This window comes from Schistocerca serialis, chromosome 4 (genome assembly GCF_023864345.2).
Source record: "Schistocerca serialis cubense isolate TAMUIC-IGC-003099 chromosome 4, iqSchSeri2.2, whole genome shotgun sequence".
NCBI classification, from domain to species: Eukaryota; Metazoa; Arthropoda; class Insecta; order Orthoptera; family Acrididae; genus Schistocerca; species Schistocerca serialis.
Window position 1 is genome coordinate 783,452,660 of NC_064641.1, and position 22,198 is coordinate 783,474,857.

The 22,198-nt window shown below is 41.3% G+C and overlaps 1 protein-coding gene across 2 annotated transcripts in view; it reads left to right on the forward strand.

The window, feature by feature from the left end:
• Positions 1 to 4,208: 4,208 nt before the first annotated feature.
• The window catches only part of LOC126473359 (transcriptional regulator ATRX homolog), a 479,699-nt gene continuing 461,709 nt past the window's right edge, over positions 4,209 to 22,198 (forward strand). For both annotated transcript variants that reach the window (XM_050100365.1, XM_050100366.1), the window contains exon 1: positions 4,209 to 4,366. The gene's annotated coding sequence lies outside the window, so the exon portion shown is untranslated. The remainder of the gene's footprint in view (positions 4,367 to 22,198) is intronic.

Below are 22,198 nucleotides of genomic sequence, written 5' to 3' on the forward strand. Positions count from 1 at the left end.
GATGAGTTCTCCAATAGCCTGTGCGTGTGAGTCACTATTTATATTACATAACACCAAGAAGCTTTCCTCTATTTCCCATTCATATGCATAACACAGGACGATAGAAGACTGTGTTTTATTTGCCACATTTAAGGTTTTGTCAACCATGAAAGCTACAAAAGGAGCATCCACAATGTCCCACTTTACAGTTGATAAAACAGTTGAATCTATAGCTTGTATTAGATCATTTTGTATTCGACTAGAAATTTCTTTAAACTCAGAGAAATGTTTCTACATGCGCCATCAAACGAGGATCATACTCTGCAGTTTACTTCAACAATTCCACATAATTTCACTGATTAACAGAACTTGACGTTTCAATGTGTCATCGATAAGGCAACTCTTGTTTTCCCAGAAAACGCACTGCATTAATAAGCCATTTAAGGACGTCCATGATCTGCTTGTCTTTTGACTGTGTAGAGATATTTTCCCCCAACGCAGTTATAGCTATGGACGTTGTAGATGGTTAACAGGTAGTGTGTGCTTGGTTATCGCTAAATGTGTCAACCCAGTTTTGGTCCAACCAGCATTTCTATCCTTTCCAAGCAACAGTCAACATCAGCAAAACACCACGTTTAAGTCAGCGTTCCTTGGTGCAAATACTAGATCAAAAACCTCTAGTGATTTATTGGTCTTTTGGACCAAATTCAATAGTTCTGGTGTTGGTCGTCTATTTTTAACTATCTCCTCTTCTGAGAAAGCATGTGCACAAAACGGGTTAGACAAAAGCTCTTCTAAAATACTTGTAGACATAGATCTGTATTATATTACTACATACTATCTGGCACCCTGGTACCTCAACATACTTTCATACGGATTCGGCAAACTCGCAAACCGAGCAGCGTATTACTATTATTGGTACATTCCATTACTGTCTATTATATGCCCATGTTGCTTGTGATCAAAAAGCAAGCAAGCGGACCGTTGGCCATGGAGCAACGGAGGTATGCACTCGACTCTCTCGCCACTGTACTCTAGACACATGGCTCGCCTCACAATACTCTGCCAGGAATGTAACGTAAAGACAGTGTTAGTGCTGTTTCTTTCGAAGACATGTAAGGGTTTTTTATTTAGATACCGTTGAATGAATGTGTGCTTATAATTAGGTAATACACTGTATTATTAAAGTTATTGTCACCGTTGCCGCCTGTGAATGCACGCTATGGGTGTCCTTCCTTGTACATTATGTGATTAAATGTTGCCAGTAAAGAGAACATATTTAACCCTTTCGAACCTAACGCGACATATATGTCCCACAAGAAGTTCCAAGTAGACTGTTGGGATAAATGCGTCCCAATTTAACAATGAATTTGCACATTACAGTCTTTTAAACTTCCCTCCTTGTGTCTGGACTGTTGGCAGCACTTGTGAAACTGTCATGGCGGCATAGTTGTGAATAAATCACATGTTCATGGTGACATTTGCATCGTTTCTTGAAGAAAATAATTGAAATAGAGCTAAGAAAACGTGAGTGTCATATATAAGTATTATCTACAGATTTTGAAAGTTTATCATGTGAAAAAAAAAAACAGAAATAGTGTGTTTGCGACTTGGGATGTATATGTCCCAGTAGTTCTTTTTCTTGGGACATCATTGTCTCACCAGTTCTCTATATAACACACTCTAATAGTTTCTATATTCTTTATTGTTTCAGAAACACTGACACAGGACTGAATCGCCGGCCGGAGTGCCAAGTGGTTCTAGGCGCTTCAGTCTCGAACCGCGCGACTGCTACAGTCGCAGGTTCGAATCCTGCCTCGGGCAAGGATGTGTGTGATATCCTTAGGTTTCAGTAGTTCTAAGTTCTAGGGGATTGATGACCTCAGAAGTTAAGTCCCATAGTGCTCAGAGCCATTTGAACAGGATTGAATCAAGGGTGGCTTCCAATATGGATAAACGTATCTTGCAGTTGCTTGATGAAGACAATGATGACTGTGTTGATGATCCTGACTTCTCTTGCAGTTCTAAATCAGATGATAGCAGTGCTTCTAACACGAGTGATTCTGATGACAGTGACCAAGACAACAATGAGGTTTCGTACGTCGGAGGTTCAACTGACAATGTAGTGTTGTGGTCAAAGGTAGATGCAATGTTCAGACCTCTAAAGACTATGCCAAACATGGTAATTCCAGCTGTATTAGCAAAATTGGATAGGAGTGCTTCAGAACTAGACGTCTTTGAGAAAATATTTTCTCCCAGTCTTTTTATATTTATCTCTCAGTGTACGAATCAGAGACTAAAATTGATAAAGAAAACCACAGTTCGGAGCACAGATCCTGGAGAAATTAGGTTGGTTCTTGGTGTTATGCTCGTAATGTGTTACAGTAGAGTGCCCTGATTTTCGGACTATTGGTCACACATTACTTCAATGGGAAATGTTGCTATAAAAAGAGCAATTTACAGAGACAGGTGCAAAGTGTTACTTTCTAAACTGTACTTCAATTTCCCTGATAAACCAGACACAGCTGATAAGCTTTACTACCTAGAGCCAATAGACGCTTGTCTGAAAAACACTTTTCAGAAAGCGAGGTCGGAAAGTACAGCACAAAGCATTGACGAGTCTATGATAAAGTTCAAAGGAAGGTCAGACTTGAAACAATACCTTCCTATGAAGCCAGTGAAGCGTGGAATAAAGATATGGATGAGGAGTGATTCTGTAACAGGCTACACATATGGCTTCAACATATATTTTGGAAAGGATGCAAATAATATGGATGGCACATTGGGTGAACGTGTAGTTCTGCAGGTCTCAAAAACAATTAGAGACACTAATGTAATGTTGTCATTTGATATATTTTTTACATCAATTTGTTTGATGGATACCTTGCTGTTTGCAGCTGTTGATACATGTGTGGCTAACAGGAAAAATGTGCCAAAGTCAACAAAAAAACTTGCTCGGGGGGAATGTGAGTTCCTTTGCAATTCTTCTGGTATGTTGTGGTGTAAATGGCAGGACACCAAAGAAGTAATGTTGGTCAGTAACTGTCGTTCTAATGATGTGTGTACAGTGAACAAAAAAGCAAAAGATGAATCTAAATTGGTTGCAGAGTGTCCAGTGGCACTGAAAACTTATAACGACCATATGGGTGGCGTGGACTTGGCTGATCAGATGAGTAAACTGTATGATTTAGACAGAAAATCTGATAAAGGGTGGAAGAAAGTGTTCTGCAAACTGTTGCTAACTAGTGCTGTAAATGCCTGGATTTTAAAAAAGAAAATTCAACACAAAACAGTGCAACTAAAACATTTTCTAGTCAACCTAGCAGAGCAGATGATTGCCAAGGGACAAAAGACTGCCAAGGTACAGCGGAAATCCTCAACTGGGCGCCCTTCTAAGAGAGCAAGAGGTATGCAGAATGTAGGGCTGCTACACCACCCTGAAGAAGGACCTACAAGAAGAAGGTGTGTTTTGTGTTGCAGCAACAACAAGGAAACGCTAACAAAAACTATCTGCAGAATGTGCCAGCATCCATCATGCAAAAAGTGCTTTGCAACGTATCATATGTAATTATAATAAATCAGACATGTGTCATTCTTTGATAGTGAATGTGTTCTAAAAGTTGTTACTAACTAGTGTAATAAAAAACTGCTTGTATACATCTTGTTTTCTATACATATTTTAGTAACCGCTATAGCTGTTGGGTACTGGTGGGGCGACGTTTGTCCCACTCGGTAAGCCTAGTGGGACACCGGTGTCCCACTCAATACGACTACTGGGACATCAGTGTCCCAGGGCCTTATCGCAGGAAGTGAGTTCAGAATTGACAAAAATGTATTCGTAATATTATCAACACTAATAAAACACTATATGGTCAAAAGAAGAAGTTTCTATATAAAATTTAAAAAATCCGTCTTGAAAGGGTTAAACTGCAACATATAAAAATATATTTTTCAAACTAGTTGTGTATGCGAAACGTTACTTACGTTTAATGTTTTATTGGTTCTAACAAAAAGTTAACAGGAATAAGTTGAAACTATCAACGGTCTTAAGATATAAAGTATATCGAACATATATCAGTGGTCGCAATACATCTGTTTTTCGGCTGAATATCGAAGTTCTTTCATATACATGGACAAAATAATGCAAATAAATACATACTTGAAGTCCAATGTTAGGTCATCATGTATCGATCATTGGTCGAATGTAAATCGATTTAGAAAAGGAAAAAGGCAACTTAGCGAGAACATTTTGAAAGCTGTTGTGGTGCCATCGTGTTTGTGACAAGTGCTTGTGTGTTGTTTTCTGCGCTGTGTTTACAGTTCGGTGGTGATAGCGGAATTTGAAACTTCCTATCTCAGTCATTAGGTTTCACTGACAAGGGAAGAGGTAATATACTCAACTGTAATTTATGTCTGATACGCAGTTTGTGTGTCTCATTAAATTATTTCTTGAATAGCTTATATTACTATTGTTGCGGACGTATGAAAAGATATTTCCATAAACCCCCAAATATCATTTGTCTGTTTTCTTCAAGTATTCACGTACTTCTCAGTACGTCAATACAACACCCTTGTCGGCATCGTATGACAAATTGTGAGCGTCCACTGAAAGTGCGTTCAAACTGCAAGTTTGCAGTTGAATTCCGGTTTGATTTAGCATTGAGTTCAGACAGTTTTGAGGTGTATTGAGCCCACTAATATTTCGTGGCGTTTATTTTATGCCTAATAATGAGCACACTGGTTTTATCAACAATTGACTTATGCTGATGACAGAATATTGTACTCTGCCTTACGGAAGAAAAGAAGAGTACGCCGTAGGCAGAAAGAACGTACGAGGAGGCAATTGATTGAGATCAGTTATACGTTTACTCAGTTTGTGGCGAGGTGAACAAAAATGTAAATACGTTAGGCGCGGGATATATCAACTCCGCTGCAGCACATAGTGCATTTTGCACAAGGAAAAGAAAACTATGCAAGATAGAGGTATCATGAAGTGTAGCTACTGAAAAATATAGACTTATACTTTTAGGGACATATATTCATATGTGAAATAGTGGTTTATGGTGAACTGTTCTTTGAAATTGCGATCGTAAGAAAAGGTGTGTTGCTGATAAATTACGAATGAATGATACAGTATGAAAATTTTCTCTGGTAAAAGTGAAACTACAAAGGTATGTCAGCAGGAGAGGGCTAGAAGTAGCAGTAGCTTTATTCATCCGTAGATATCTTTTTACAAAGTAGCATTATTCATCCGTAGATATCTTTTTACAAGGATATCGGACATGTCAAAGTATTTACAACTTTAAACAAATTCAAGATAAGCTAATTCGTATACACACGTTTACGGACTTCTAGTTAGACATAATCATTAGATTTACTCCTGGTAGACAATAGTTTTTTTTACAAATTACTTATTATATAATGTAATGCCACACCATTCACTCATATCTCGCTACACACACACACACACACACACACACACACACACAGAGGTGATCTCTGGGCCATTTTCTGTACCGCAACTTCCCATTTGCTATCCTGAAAAACTGTCTCAGCATCCCTCCATAATGAGTGAGATGTTGCACTCAGAAAGGGGAAGAGGTGTTAGTATTGTGCTATGCATAACTTGGGAATGAGTATTTCTAGAAAGGAAAAAAACAAAGTGAAGGTGTTATGTTGGATGTTTTATAATCATTATTATTATTTATTTGTGCAACATTTTTTATCAACCCCTACTCTGTTTTATCTAAGTAATCCTTCAATGTAGATTTTAAGAAAGGAGAAGACACAGGACAGGCAAACTGTTAAAATACATATTAAACTTACTTGGCACTTCAAACTTGCTGGTGAAGGTCAGCTGTCTATAAACTTACAAATGAAATACAGCTGGGTGAGCAAAGGAGCTCATATGACATGAGGAAGATGCAAATTAATGACGATATTATTTATAAACTGGATGTTACAGTATGAAACTTCCATTTCAGGAAGTGGAAACTATTTCTAAAAGTATTAACGTACGAAGTTTAGAAGACGGTTATATTTTAAGATTACATCAGTTTTAAGTTACTAGTGAAATTCTGGATAATAGAGATTAGCACTCCACCACCAGGGTCGCTACTGAAATTTTGAGAGTGAGTATTTAGAGAACTGTTGACCATTGTATCCGCATGTATAACATGAAATCTCATTCTGACAAAATCAGAGAAATTACAGCTTATATGGAGCCTTACCAACAGTCATCATTCTAATAGTGATACCAGGGGTACACTGTGCTACTTGTGGAGAAACGGTGTAAATATGTGACACAGGTATTGTTGGCCATGGCATGTAGAGCAGGTAATGTAAGTTCTAATCTTAAAATGTTTGCATATGACACTGTCACATTGAGTAATTATTGTCTGAGGAAAGTCTGCGCAAATTTTAGTTGGGTGCAGAGACTGACAAATAAAGATATGTTATAAGTTACAAACTCCATGAAGCCTAACCATCTAGTGGATTTGAGAAACAAGGTTAATGAGGCACATATAGAGTAGGATAGATCATTTGTGGTCGTGTTAAGTGGAATATTGATGTAGAACGTATTGTAATTAAGTCATATGAAGATATTTTTTGCATAAGACTTGTTCATCAATTGTATACAAGGAATGTTAATATGTTTCCCTTGTGGGAGAGTGTGACTGTAAAGTGCTGGAATATCTCAGCCAACACACATTCAAAGTAAGACATCTAACATCTCATGGAAATTTAGTTAGAAAGTTCTGAGGACAGGTCTTCTGAATTGGTTGTCTGAATTATATATCGGACAGGACTGTAGATACTGCAAAGATTAAATTTAAACATATAATGCCTGGAACTAGAATAAGCCCTAATGTTGTTGTTGCTGTTGTGGTATTCAGTCCAGAGACTGATTTGATTCGACTCTCCATACTACCCCACCCCATGCACACTTCTCCAAGTAACTTCTGCAACCTACATCCTTCTGAATCTGCTTAGTGTATTCATCTCTTGGTCTCTCTCAGCAATTTTTACCCTCCACGCTTCCCTCCAATACTAGTTTGGTGATCCCTTGATGCCTCAGAATGTGTCCTACTAACTGATCCCTTCTTCTAGTCAAGTTGGGCCACAAATTCCTCTTCTCCCCAGTTCTCTTCAGTACCTCCTCATTAGTTATGTGATCTACCCATCTAATCTTCAGCATTCTTCTGCAGCACCACATTTCGAAAACTTACACTCTCTTCTTGTCCAAACTATTTATCATCCATGTTTCACTTCCACACATGGCTACACTGCATACAAATATTTTAGGAAAGGACTTCCTGATGCTTAAATCTACACTCGATGTTAACAAATTTCTCTTCTACAGAAATGCTTTCCTTGCTATAGCCAGTCTACATTTTATATCTTCACTACTACGACTGTCATCAGTTATTTTGCTGCCCAAATAACAAAACTCATCTACTACTTCAAGTGTCTCAGTTCCTAATATAATTCCCTTGGCATCACATAACTTAATTAGACGTTCCGTTATCTTTGTTTTGCTTTTGTTGATGTTCATCTTATATTCTCCTTTCAAGACAGTGTCCATTCCGTTCAACTGCTCTTCCAGGTCCTTTGGTGTCTCTGACAGAATTCCAATGCCATCGGCAAACCTCAGAGTTTTTATTTCTTCTCCGTGGATTTTTATTCCTGCTTCAAATTTTTCCTTTTTTTTCCCTTGCTGAATGTACAGATTGAATAACATCGGGGATAGGCTACAACCCTGTCTTACTCCCTTCTCAATCACTGCTTCTCTTTCATACCCCTTGACTCGTATAACAGCCATCTTGCTTCAGTAGAAATTGTAAATAGCCTTTTGCTCCCTGTATTTTATCCCTGCCACCTTCAGAATTTGAATGAGAGTATTCCAATCAACATTGTCAAAACCTTGTTTTAAGTTTACAAATGCTAGGAATGTAGGTTTGCCTTTCCTTAATCTTTCTTCTAAGATAAGTCTTAGGGTCAGTATTGCCTCATGTCTTCCTACATTTCTGCGGAATCCAAACTGATCTTCCCCGTGTTTGGCTTCTAGCAGTTTTACATTCGTCTGTAAAGATTTCATGGTACTATTTTACAACCATGACTTATTAAACTGATAGTTCGGTAATTTTCACATCTGTCAACACCTGCTTTCTTTGGGATTGGAATTATTATATTCTTCTTGAAGTCTGAGGGTATTTCACCTGTCTCATACATCTTGCTCACCAGATGGTAGAATTTTGCCATGACTGGCTTTCCCAAGATTACCAGTAGTTCTAATGGAATGTTGTCTACTCCCGGGAACTTTTTCTTACTTAGGTCTTTTAGTGCTCTGTCAAATTCTTCTCACAGTACTGTACCTCCCATTTCATCGTCATCTACATCCTCTTCCGTTTCCATAAAATTGCCCTCAAGTACATTGCCTATGTATAGACCCTCTGTACACTCCTTCCACCTTTCTGATTTCCCTTCTTTGCTTATGACCGGTTTTCCATCTGAGCTCTTGATATTCATACAGGTGATTCTTTCTTCTCCAAAGGTCTCTTTAGTTTTCTTGTAGGCAGTATCTATTTTACCCTTAATGATACATGCCTCTACATCTTTACATTTGTCCTCTAGCCGTCCCTACTTAGCCATTTTGCACTTCCTGTTGATCTCATTTTGGAGACGTTTGTATTCCTTTTTACCTGCTTCATTTACTTCCATTTTATATTTTCTCCTTTCATCAATTAAATCCAGTATCTCCTCTGTTATCCAAGGATTTCTACTAGCCCTAATATATTGTACAAAATGTACCTACTGTCAAATGACTTCTAGTGACTTACAGAATATAGTTAGGCCTATGGATGTCTTTATGTTCTCCTTCAAAAGTAACCAACAATCCACTCCTTTAAAGGAAGAGAAAAGTAATTCTTATTTGCCATCTACTAAACCACAGTTCTTGGTCATTTTGGCTCCTCATTTTCTGTCCCTCGTTTTGTAGTTAACATTTCTATATTCAGAGAATGTATATGAGCTCAAATTTCTTTATTTAATTTGTTATTGACATTTAAGCTCAAGTTTTGTTTGCGTGCCAGTAATAATGTTCTATTATTGACCAGGCAATAACTCTCTCTCTTGGAATGTTTTATCCTCATTGCTTGGAGTTCACAAACATGCCATGTGAATATGTTGCTGACATTTTAGAAGAAAACATTGCTTGCTTACTTGCTGACTCTACAGTGCCCAGTGGCGCATGTATTATAAATGTCAGTTGGTTATAGCTGAGTACAGATTAGTGAATCTGGATTAAGGAGCTAGATCTGGTTAGTGCAGGCTTTTCTATGGTAGCTGCAAGCTCTGTACAATACTTCAGCTATGAGTATTGTGTGCAGTGGTAAACATTTTATACTAAAGGTTGTGGAGTCCTGTTATTGTTGGCAGGATTGCAAAGACCCTAGTAATATTTATTTAATTTTATGTCATTGTTGACATCTTTAGTCCAATGTTGGTTTGATGCAGCTCACCATACTAGTCTATTCTGTGCAAACCTGTTCATCTCTGCATAATTGCTCGACTCTATATCTGATTGAACCTTATTACAACTGAATGAAATGGCACAGTGGTTAGCACACTTGACTTGCATTTAGAAGAATGACAGTTCAAACCCTCATTCATCCAACCTGATTTAAGTTTTCCATGATTTCCCTAACTCGCTTTGGGCAAATGCTGGGATGGTTCCTTTGGAAGGGCACAGGTGACTTCCTTCCCCCTTCTTCCCTAATATGATGGGACCGGTGACCTTGCTTTTTGGTCCCCTCTCCCAAATCAGCCAGCCAACCAACCAACCAACCTGATTTCTGTACGCAAGCCTTGGTCTCCCTCTACAATTTTAACTGCCTCTCACCCTCACATTAGCTTACATTGCCAAAATGACAATTTCTTGAAGCCTCAGGGTGCGTCTTACACAATCAATCCCTTCTTTTAATTAAGTTGTGTCATAAATTTCTTGGACTCGCATTCGGGAGGACGACGGTTCAATCCCGAGTCCGGCCATCCTGATTTAGGTTTTCCGTGATTTCCCTAAATCACTCCAGGCAAACGCCGGGATGGTTCCCCTGAAAGGGCACGGCCGACTTCCTGCCGCATCCTTCGCTAATCCGATGAGACCGATGACCACGCTGTCTTGTCTCTTTCCCCAACCAACCAACCATAAATTTCTTTTCTTCTCAGCTTGCTCCAGTACCTCCTTATTTGTAATTTCAAGTGCACATCTAATATTTCGCATTCTTGTATACTCCATCTTTCAAAATCTCATTTTGTTTGAATTGCCAGTTGACCGTATTTTGCTTCCATACAGGGCTACCATCCTGTCAGAAAAGACTTCCTAACTCATAAATTTATATTATATGTTAACAAATTTCTCATTTTCAGAAATGATTTTCTTGCTGTTGCCAGCCTGAATTTTATATTTCCCTACTTTGGGCATAATCAGCCAATTTGCTGCCCAAATAATAAAACTCAACTACTTTTAAGGTCTAACTTCCTAGTCTAATCCCTCATCTCTGCCCTAATTAGTTAGAGTGCATTCCATTACACTTATTTCACTTTTGTTGATGTTTTTCTTATAACCTCTTTTCAAGACACTATCCATTCCATTCAACTGCTCTTCCAATTCCATTGCAATCTCTGACAGAATTACTATCCATCAGCAAACTTCAGAGTTTTTATTTCTTCTGCCTGAGCTTAAAATCATTTTCCAAATTTGTCATTGGTTTCCTTCATAGCTTGCCCAGTGCACATACAGAATAACATTGTGAATAGGCTACAACCTTGTCTCACTCCATTCCCAACTATGGCTTCCCTTTCATGTCCATCAACTGTTAAAACTGCAGTCTGGTTTCTGTATAAGTTGTAAATAACTATTTTGGTCCCGCATTTTATCCTTGTCAGCTTCAAAATTTCAGAGTGTAATCCAGTCAAAATAGTCAAAATCTTTCTCTAAGTCTGCAAATATTATAAACATAGGTGTAACGTTCTTCAATCTACCTTCTAAGTTGTTGGATCAGTTTTGCACTGCGTGTTCATACATTTCTCCATAAACCAAACTGATCTTCCTGTACCAGTTTTTATGTTCTTTAGTAAATAATTCATGCCAACATTTTGCAAAGCCATGGCTTATTAAACTGTTGGCTCAGGAGTATTGACACATCAGCACTTGCCTTCATTGGAATTAAAATTATTGCATTCTTTCTGAAGCCTGAGGGTACTTCGCATGTCTCATTTATCTTGCACACCAAGTGGAATAATTTTGTCATTGCTGGCACTCAACAGGATCTCAGTAATTGTGAGGGAAAGCTGTCTACTGCAGGGGCATTGTTTCCTTGTAGCTCATTCAGTGCTCTCCTACCTCATCTTTACTTACTTCATCTCTTTCTGTAATATTGTTCTCAAGTTGGTTCCCCTTAAATAGATCCTCTATGTATTCCTTCCCCAGAATGAGACTTTCACTCTGCAGCGGAGTGTGCGCTGATATGAAACTTCCTGGCAGATTAAAACTGTGTACCCGACCGAGACTCGAACTCGGGACCTTTGCCTTGGTAGAGCACTTGCCCGCGAAAGGCAAAGGTCCCGAGTTCGAGTCTCGGTCGGGCACACAGTTTTAATCTGCCAGGAAGTTTCATATCAGCGCACACTCCGCTGCAGAGTGAAAGTCTCATTCTGGAAACATCCCCCAGGCTGTGGCTAAGCCATGTCTCCGCAATATCCTTTCTTTCAGGAGTGCTAGTTCTGCAAGGTTCGCAGGAGAGCTTCTGTAAAGTTTGGAAGGTAGGAGACGAGGTACTGGCAGAAGTAAGGCTGTGAGTACCGGCCGTGAGTCGTGCTTCGGTAGCTCAGTTGGTAGAGCACTTGCCCGCGAAAGGCAAAGGTCCCGAGTTCGAGTCTCGGTCGGGCACACAGTTTTAATCTGCCAGGAAGTTTCATATCAGCGCACACTCCGCTGCGGAGTGAAAGTCTCATTCTGGAAACATCCCCCAGGCTGTGGCTAAGCCATGTCTCCGCAATATCCTTTCTTTCAGGAGTGCTAGTTCTGCAAGGTTCGCAGGAGAGCTTCTGTAAAGTTTGGAAGGTAGGAGACGAGGTACTGGCAGAAGTAAGGCTGTGAGTACCGGCCGTGAGTCGTGCTTCGGTAGCTCAGTTGGTAGAGCACTTGCCCGCGAAAGGCAAAGGTCCCGAGTTCGAGTCTCGGTCGGGCACACAGTTTTAATCTGCCAGGAAGTTTTATTCCTTCCCCGTTTGACCTTTCCCTTCTGTACTTGGTACTGGCTTGCAATGTGAGATATTCATATCCATACAGTTGCTTCTCTTTTTCCCCAAATGATCTTTTTATACTCCTGTGGGCAGCATGTATTACCCCTAGTCATGGATGCTTCTACAGCCTTGCATTTGTCCTCTACCCATTGCTGCTTAGCCACTCATGTTTTAGACATTTATATTCACTTTTGCCTATTTCTTTGCTTTATTTTTATACTTTCTTCTTTCATTTTTATACTTTCTTCTTTCATTAATTAAATCCAGTAGCCTATCTCCTGAGTTATACAGGGATTAACAATAGACCTTATTTTTTTACCTGTGTGATCCTCTGCTGCCCTCTCTACTTTGTCTCCCAGTGATAGCCATTTGTTTTCTATTGTTTACCCCTGTTCCAATCCAAAGTTGCCTCCCAATAACCTCTGCTTACTTCAATTTATCCAAGCCCCTTCTCCTTAATTACCTATATTTTTGCAGTTTCTTCAGTTTTTAGTGTGCATTCTTAACCAATATCAGAGTCCACATCATACCCTGGAAATGCCTTACAGTTTAAAATCTGGTTTTGAAATCTCTGGCTTGCTACTACGTAACCAGTCTGAAACCTTTAGTGTCCCTAGGTTACTTCTACATATACAGTCTTCTAACGTGATTCTTAAAACAAGTGTTAGTGATGATTAATTTATGCTATGTGTGAAACTGTACCAGACGGCTTAGTCTTTCAGTCCTTTCCCCTAGTCCATGTTTTTCTACTATTTTTCCTTTCATTCCTTTTCCAGCTAACGAGTTTCTGTCACCCATAACAATTAAATTTTTACCTTATTCCCACTCCATGGTGTATCTGGCACAGTGACCATGGGTAGTATTATGATAAACGCAAAATGATACTTTTTGTGAAATGTTCTGCCATTCTGGGGCATCATAAGAAAATTTTCAGTCATTCATATCTTTGGGAGCTGTTGTGTACACATTAAATCCTGATGTGCTTAAGGTACATACAACTTTCCTCACAGATGTGACAGATGAAAATGTTGCAGCATTTTAAAATTTTCTGATAGTGCTCCAGATGGGTGAAACACATTAATAAAAGTATTGTTTTCCCCTCCTACCATGACTTTTCTTTTGAAATAATCTCTTTGTCATCTGCAGAACTAATTGGAATTTGAATTTCTATTACTGTGATAGGTGTTGGTTTCAAGGCTATCTTGGCTATGATAATACAGTCATAGTAGCTTACCCACATTTCTATTTTCTTATTTATTATTAGGCCTACTCATGCGTTACCCTCTCTAATTTTCTGTTGATAACCCAGTATTGGATCCACTCTGTCTTCCATATAAACTCACATTTCTCTGTCATGTCATTAGACCGTTCCTCTCCCTTGTAGAGGCCTTCAGTGTACTTTTCCACATGTCCACTCTCTCCCCTTTACTTAACAGTGGAATTTATCTTGCACCCTTATCTTGACATTGTTACTTTTAATTTCACTCCCCCCAGGGGGCCCACAACTCTCTTGTGGATACATGCGTGGCGAGCACGGAACCCTGAGCTAGTGCGGCTCTTTTTCCTTTCCCGGCTGCATACCTTCCTTTCCCACATCCTTCCCCATCCTCCCCCCCCCCCATCCCCCCACCTCCACCTCTTCCCTACCCCTTCTCCCTCCTTGGGAGTATGTTTCGTGCCTACGTCCGGAGATGGATGCTTGTAACTGTAATACATAGCCTCTCTTCTTTGCTCTGTATGCTGGAAAGTCTCTGTCCTTCTCTTTTCCCTGCCTCTTCTCTTTACCCTCTTCTCTGCTGCGGTATTTGAGACCTCTTTTCTTTTCTTTGTTTCTCCCTTTCTCCTTCTTTCCTCCCTGTGAGAGTCTGAAGGTCGACCCATGCATAGCCGGTGATGGGGTAACGCGTAATTCCCCGCCCCATGTAGACAGGTATGACATGTACATACCCCCTGGTAATGGCCAGGCTCAGGGAGGGGTGATTACCCAAGCTGGTACCTTCTGAATGTGTCGATTGGTTCTTCCATCCGTTTCTCAGAAGGTGTGATCTGATGTGTGAGGCCCCCACGAGGAAGGAGCATGCCACCGGAGATGCCGGTAATCATGGGGGATACTTTTGCAATGGTTTCCTCTACGTCTACAATTTCTGCTCACAAGCGAAAGTTAGATAAGTCTTGACCACGGGAAGTTCTTCTATCAGTGCCACAGTTCCTTGTTGTTTCTCGGTCGGACGGAGTTCAAGACTTCTCCACAGTCAACCCTTTCATTATTCAGAAAGGTGTCGACGCAATTACAAGTCCTGTAAAGCCTTGTTCCCGATTACAAAATGGAACCTTGTTGTTAGAAACAGTCAGTGCCCTCAGAGCACAAAAATTTCTGCGAACTCCACTGCTACACACCTTCTCTGTCTGGGTGGAAGCGCACCTCAATTTAAATTCATCACGTGGGCTGGTTTATAAACGCTCACTTGATGGATCGTCCAACGAGGAAATTCAAAACTACCTGTCTGACCAGGCCGTTATGGCTGTACATCGAGTCATGAAAAGGGTTGACAAGGACTTCGTACCAACGCGTACTATCTTCTTGACATTTGACAGAGTTCAACTTCCATCGAACATTAAAGTGGGCTATGAGATAATTTCCATTTGCCCTTACATCCGCAACCCTGCGCATTGCTATAGGTGTCAGTGGTTTAATCATACCAGCCAGTCGTGTTCTAATCCGGCCAAATGCGTTACATGTGGCAAGGATGCCCATGAGGGTGCTTGTCCACCTCCATCCCCTCGTTGCATGAACTGTAAGGGCGACCATTCTGCTTCCTCTAGAGATTGCCCCATTTTCAAAGATGAACAACTTATTCAGGAAATCAGAGTGAAGGAAAAGGTATCTACATTTGCTGCTCATAAGTTATTCGCCAGCCGAAAGCCCACTGCGCCCCCAGCAGGTAAATATAGCACTGTCCTTGTGTCTCCTCGGTCTACTAAGGAGACAGCCATGAAGACTTGTGATCTCACCTTTAGTGCCATGGTCGTCAGATCGGCCAGTGCATAGGTCACCCATTCAGCCTCCCCACTATCATCTGCTCACTCTACAGCTCACTCTTCATGGGCTCCTGCTAAATCATGAGCCCCAAAATCAGACACCCGGACTTCCAAAAAAGAGCCTACTCGCGAAATTTTTTACAGAACCCGACTTCACAACCATTGATTCCTCCCTCATCTCAATGTCCTATTTCCAGGAAGGCTCTTAAGAAACAAAGTTCCTCTCCTCCGCCACAGCGTGTCTCATCTAACTGCCCTCAGCCATCTTCTGTGTCGCCAAGGCACACTGCTGGCAGCTGATCAACTGCCGATTGCTGGTAGCAGGAGCTGCCCCCGAACAACCTATGGATCAGGATCTTCTGCCCTTGGCTGAATGCCGTTCCACGCCGTCGGCCGCCAGCTCTTAGCAGTCGTTGAGTTGAGAGCAACCGTGGTAAGATTCATCCCTTTTCTGTCCACCCTATGTCAATTATCCATTGGAATATCCATGGCATTAGAGCCAATAGGGATGAATTGTCAATCCTCGTATGATCCTACTCCCTAGTCATCTTCTCTCTTCAAGAAACAAAGCTGCGACTCCACAATCGCATTGTTTTCCCTCATTTCCAGTCAGTCCGGTTTGATCTCCCCTCTGTTGATGGCTCTCCGGCACACGGGGGTCTTATGATTCTTCTCCATGATACTGTCCATTATCACCCAATCCCATTAAAGAGTTCCTTCCAAGCTGTCGCTGTCCGTCTTTCCCTTTCTGGGTACACCTTCACTCTTTGTACCGTATACATTCCATCGTCCACACTGATGGCAAGAGCTGATCTCCTTCATCTCCTTGGTCAGCTCCTGCCCCCTTCTTTGCTGGTTGTGGACTTCAATGCCCACTACCTGCTTTGGGGATCTCCGCATCCTTGTCCGCAAGGCTCTCTATTGATTGACCTCTTCCACCAAGTGGATCTTGTTTGCCTCAACACTGGGGAACCTACATTTTTGTCTGCCTCCACGACAAATTTCTCTCATTTGGACCTTTTGGTTGGAACCGTTCAGTCAGCTTGGCACTTTGAATGGTTCGCTCTTGCTGGTACACACTTGAGTGACTATTTTCCATGTGTCCTTCGACTGCAGCCACAACTGCCATCTATGTGCCCGAGAAGCTGGAAGTTTGCCCAAGCCGATTGGACACTTTTCTCCTCTCTAGCGACATTCGATGACCATCACTTTCTTAGTGTCAATGATCAGGTCACTTATGTTACAGAAGTTTTTCTTACAGCTGCGGAACGTTCAATACCTCGCACCTCTGATTTGCCCCGACGCCCCCCAATTCCTTAGTGGAACGAGGCGTGCCGTGATGCAGTACGCGAGCGGAGACATGTTCTTCACTTTTTCCGCCACCATCCTACTTTGACCAACTGTATCTGCTATAAGCAGTTATGTGCACGATGCTGTCGCGACATCTATGATAGCAAGAAGGCAAGTGGGGACTTCTTTACTAGCTCTTTTAACACCTTCACTCCCTCCTCAGAAGTTTGGAGTAAAATTCAACGGTTATCTGGTACGTCTAGTTTCTCCCCGATCTCTGGGCTCACTGTCATGCATGATACCTTAGTGGACCCAGCCGCAATTTCTAACTCATTGGCTCAACACTTTGCTGAGCTTTTGAGCTCTTCAAATTACCCGCCAGCCTTTCTTCCGAATAAACGTGCAGCGGAAGTGCGACCTCTTGCTTTCTCCTCTCAAAATAGTGAAAGCTATAATACTGTTTTCTCCATGCGGGAACTCCAACGTGCACTCTCTTCTTCTCACTCTTCTGCCCCAGGACCAGATGGTGTCCATGTCCAAATGTTGCTGTATTTATCATACAATAGTCTGCGTTACCTCCTTCGCCTTTGTAATCGAATTTGGACCGAAAGAACATTTCCCAGAAGATGAAGGGGAGCTATCGTCATTGCTGTTCCGAAACCTGGAAATGACAAACATCTCCCCTCTAGCTATCGCCTCATATCTCTCGCAAGTTGTGTATGTAAGGTTTTGGATTGTGTGGTGAATTGCCGTTTAGCCTGGTGGTTGGAGTCCCGAAGCCTTTTAACACCTGCCCAATGCGGTTTCTGAAAGCATCGTTGTGCAGTTGACCATCTTGTTGCTCTCTCCACTTATATCATGAACAATTTTCTCAGGAAATGCCAAATGGTAGCAATATTTTTTGATCTGGAGAGAGCATACGATACCTGTTGGAGTACAGGCTCCCTCTGCACACTGTTCTCTTGGGGCTTTCGAGGTCGGCTACCCCTTTTTATTTGTCAATTTATGACAGAGTGTACATTTAAAGTTCGGGTGAACACTACCCTCTCCCGTAGTTTCTCCCAAGAAAATGGGGTGCTCCAGGGCTCCATGCTAAGTGTTGTACCTGTTTGCCATCGCCATAAATCCAATTTTGGATTGTCTCCTTCCCGATGTCTTGGGCTCCCTCTTTGTCGACAATTTTGCGATCTGCTACAGCTCTCAAAGGATCAGCCTTCTTGACCGACGTCTTCAAGGATGTCTCCATCGCCTCCACTCTTGGAGCATCGAAACCGACTTCTGCTTTTCTCCCAGTAAGACCATCTGTGTAAATTTTTGCCATCGTATGGAGTTTCTTCTGCCTTCCCTACATCTAGGCCCTGTTGACCTCCCGTATGCGGACGTCGCTAAATTCTTGGGACTTACGTTTGACAGAAAACTATGCTGGTCCTCCCATGTTTCCTATCTTTTGGCTCGCTGTCTGCGATCTGTCAACACCCTCCATGTTCTGAATGGTACCTTCTGGGGAGTGGACCGAGTGGTCCTTCTCTGCCTATATCGTGCCTTAGTGTGCTCGAAATTGGACTATGGAAGCATAGTTTACTCCTCTGCTCGGCCGTTTATTCTTCAGTGTCTCAACCCTGTTCACCACCGTGGATTGCGTTTAGTGCCCGGAGCTTTTTACACCAGCCCTGTGGAAAGCCTTTATGCTGACTGCTAAACCTCCGCTGCCCAATCGGTGAGCTGTTCTGAGTCGTTATGCTAGCCAGCTGTCTTCCATGCCTGCTAATTCGGCCCATGACCTCTTTTTCGACGCCAACTTGGATTTAGGGTATGTAGGCCACCCTTCTTCTCTACTACCACCGGGAGTCCGCTTCCATCAACTGATATGTTCTCTTTCCTTCCACTTTCCTAAAACTTTCTTCACAACTGGGGTACAGCACCACCTTGGCTTCGTTCCCAGACCTGCCTGCTCTGTGATATTTTGTCAGCTTCCCAAGGATGGTACTCCTTCTCTCGTTTATCATCGGCCATTTGCTGCTCTATGTGCACAAATAATGGATGCCACATTTATTTACACTGACGGCTCAAAAACATCATTTTGTGTTGGGAGTGCCCATATTGTTGGCGACACCCCTAATAGGTGTCAGCTTCCCGACCAGTGTTCGCTTTGTACTGCGGAGCCTTACACTGTTCTCCAGGCTGTCCAATACATCCATCACTATTTGCAGGTACAGTATATGGTCGGATTCGCTCATCTTTCTCCTCAGCCTTCAAGCTCTTTACCCTGTCCACCCTCTAGTCCACCGGATTCAGGACTGCCTCCACTTGCTCCCCTTGGGGGGTGTCTCTGTGGTATTCCACTGGATCCCAGGACACGTTGGTATCTGTGGAAACCAGGCAGCTGATATAGCAGCCAAGGCTGCAGTCTCTCTTCCTCAGCCTGCTGTTCGCATGGTTCCCTTCGCCGATCTACAGAGAGTTTTATGTCGTCACGTTGCTCTTTGTGTCACGTACATTGGCCTACCCTTCCCGGTAATAAATTGTGGGATGTGAAAACTGTTCCCTGTGCTTGGACCTCTTCCTCTCGAACTCATCATCGGGAGGAGGTAATTTTAACTAGACTCCGGATAGCGCACTGTCTTTTTAGCCATTGACATAAGAAGTGGCGATTCTCCCCTGCTTTGTCCCCACTGCTCTCAACTGTGGATGGTGAGACACGTTTTACTTCAGTGCCCCTATTTTACTCTGCTACGCTCTTGTTTACCGCTGTCGCCTGATATGGCTTCCATTTTAGCAGATGACAAGCACTCAGCCGATTGCATCCTCGAGTTTATCGGTGTCAGTGAGATGATGTCGGTCATTTGAAGTTCTTTTTGGGGAAAACAACCCCTTCTTCTATAGTGGTTTTCTAAGCTTTCCTGCTGTTTTTTATTTTCCCCACTTTTTGAGTTTCGCTCCCATTGCTGCTGGTTTCCAATTCGTCTTTTTTTTTTTTAAAAAAAAACCTCCCTTAAGCCACAGAAAGGGCACTAATGACCATAACAGTTTTGCGCCCTAAAAACCATAACAAAAAAATATTAATTTCACTGAAAAGTGTTTTGAATTTTCTGTGTGCTAAATCAGCTGTGGTGCCCATTAGTTTAGGCCTAATTAAAGTTATTAGGTGCTTTATGCATAACTGTCAACAGTAGATATGGGTAGGGATTATGAATGTTCAAGGAACTTGATGACAAAGCTAGCTGCCCTCCTCACCAGCTGAAAACCGTGTAGAGTATTCAGTTGACTTCATACAATGTAGAAAATTTCACTCAGTTGGCTTTATGTGATGTAGAACATTGCACTGATGATGGAGTGGCAGGGTAGTTCCGTATTGCATGAGGGTCACTCCAAAAGATGTGCACACTATTATTTTTAAAATCCATCTTTTATTCTACATGTTTGAAAGTTTTACAGTGTGTAGATACATCCTTTAGGAACAATATTTTCATTTCTCCACATAATTTCCATCCCTCTCAACTGCCATACGCTATCTTGGAAACAGTGCCTGTATACCCGCACGGTAAAATTCTGGACTAACCTGTTGTAGCCACTGTTTGGCAGAGTGCACAAGGGAATCATCATCTTCAAACCTTGTTCCACGAAGAGAGTCTTTCAGTTTCCCAAAGAGTTGATAGTCACATGGAGCCAGGTCAGGACTGTACGGTGGGTGTTTCAGTGTTGTCCATCCGAGTTTTGTGATTGCTTCCATGGTTTTTTGACTTGACATGTGGCCTTGCATTGTCTTGCAACAGCAAAACATTCTGCCCACCGACTAACTGTACTGCGATCGACAACAGCATCTCCATACACCTTTTTCAGCCTCTTGTGGATGTTTCCCACCGTCTTGTTTTCACAGCACAGGAATTCTATGACAGCACATTGCTTCTGACGAACGTCAAGTGTTGCAGCCATCTTGAAGACATGCTGTGACAGCACCACTCACGGGAACAGGTTGAGCTAAGTTTGAAAACAAGCAGGAAGGCTGTATCTACACACTGTAAAACTTTCACACATACAGAATGAAAACTGTATTTTTACTAAAATAGTGTGCATTTCTTTTGGAGTGACCCTCGTAGCAGATGTGTTGCTGAGCTTGTCATGTTCCTCTGTTGCTCTTGTTGACATTGGAGTAGTCACTCTGACTGCTTGATGGTGCTTGTGCATTCAGAAGTGAAACTCCTTGAAAAGAAAAGAGAATTATTAACAGTGCTTTCTGTTGATGTGGGGGTTGAATTCCTTTTACACATGAACAAATAATAAATGGAACAAGTCACAAAACCTTCAGAGCAAGCAAGCATATGTTGTTTGCTTTTCTGTTCACAAGAGAAATGAGTACAAACATATGTCACATGATACTCAAGCATGAGGTTCTTTTTTAGTAAAACTGTGAACTCTTCTGTTCCTTCCATAGTCTTTTCAATTGACCAGTCCTCTGGAATTGAGGTGAAAATGTGAATTTTTTTTCTTGCCACTTGGACTTACTCAACTTGCCCTTCATTTCTTTGAGCAGCTGGATGGTTTGTACAAACAGTTACGACATTATTTAAATGATGGAAAATCCAGGATGGAATAATGACAAAATTATGAAAAGGATAGATTGCTACTCACTATATAATGTAGATGTTGAGTCACTGACAAACACAACAAAAAAAGACTGCCAAACAAGTAAGCTTTTGGCCAAAACACTGTCTTCTGGTGTAGACAACACACACACACACACACACACACACACACACACACACACACACAGAGACAGACAGACAGACAGACAGACAGAGAGAGAGAGAACTTGAACACACATGGCCACTCTCTGTGGCTACCGGAGCCTGACTAGTCTTTTTGTTGTGACTGTGTATTGCTTGCATTATGTCACTTCATTTCCCTAGGATCAAGTACAAAAACTGTTGCAACTTTCTTAAAAATTGTGTCATTGACCAGATGCATTTTTTGCTTTTGTAGCCATTTTTATATCTCAAACCAATTTTTTGAAATTTCATATTCCAACAACTGATAAACTTGGTATTGAAATCTTCAGAAATATTGCTCCCGTCAGCTTCATGTGGTTGATAAGGAATTAACAACTGTGGATAAATCTTTCCTGCATGATCATCAAGTTTTTGGTCTGATTTTTATATCAGACCTCTTCATACATTTTAGCTGAGCAGCCATTTCGAAGGCATTTTATCAGACATTTTCACATTGTTATAATTCCTTTTGTCAAATGGGTAATAACTTGGTATTTGTAAAAATTCATGCTAGTATAAGGGTAGTGCTTCAAGATGAAATAAAATCTTAGTCCAACCATAAACCATTATGCTGATCAAGCAACTGTTCTTCTAAAGAACATTCTTTTACATTTTTAGGCTTCTACAAACTTTATTACAGTTAGCATACAGAATAGTTTAACGTTTTTAAAGCTGCACAAATTTTATTACTCTTCTTTCGCCTCCAAAATACAGATTCTGTGTTGATGCCACTATGACAAGTTTAAAATTACAGCTTTGCATGGCATTAACTTTTCTTCCATACAGAACTCATTTTTCAATGTAATTCAGTACAACAG